Here is a 692-nt window from a genome sequence, read left to right as displayed (position 1 = left end):
CGAGCAAAATCCAAAGGAAAAATGAAATAAAATATTAAACCAGCAAAAACAGAGAAGAAAACAACCAGTGGAAAAAAAGAAACATAAGTTATGAGAAAGAAAAAGAAATCAGGAGTTACAACAAAGAAAAAAACGAAATTCAAAGAAAACCAATGGAAATCCCCATGAAAACATAAAACGAAAAAATAATCGAAAAGGGAAGGAAAAAAAAACAAGGCAAACCGACCGAACACCATGGCCGGATGTGAATGAGAGAAGAAGAAAGTGACTAATATCTGGGGGTGTCATAGAGGGCAGAAGTGAGAAGAAGAAACGTTTGGGAGAGGTGAAATATGACAACACTTTCTTAAACCCGAGCTATGTTTTTTAGTCCGTGAGTATAGCAAGGTTGGGGGCGGTGCCCCTCCTCTGTTGATGTATAAATGCATAGCCCACCTTTCCCCATCATCTTGAGCTTTTGGGCTTATGCCGTCATTGACCAGTGTGAGGTTCCACATGTCCTCGGCCAAGATGGCCGGCTTCGCCACCTTGTACGCACCCTTCTTGACGTAGCTGGTGTGGCGGTACGTGCTCCGGCAGAGCGCCCTTTAGGGCATCCATGCTCGTGGTGTAGTTGCCACTGTCATCCAATGTCACCATTGCGTTAGGCACAACAGACATGCATATGTAGCAGATTGGGGGAGACGAGGGGG

This window comes from Triticum aestivum, chromosome 5B, assembly GCF_018294505.1.
Source record: "Triticum aestivum cultivar Chinese Spring chromosome 5B, IWGSC CS RefSeq v2.1, whole genome shotgun sequence".
NCBI lineage: Eukaryota > Viridiplantae > Streptophyta > Magnoliopsida > Poales > Poaceae > Triticum > Triticum aestivum.
Note: the sequence above shows the minus strand (reverse complement) of the source record.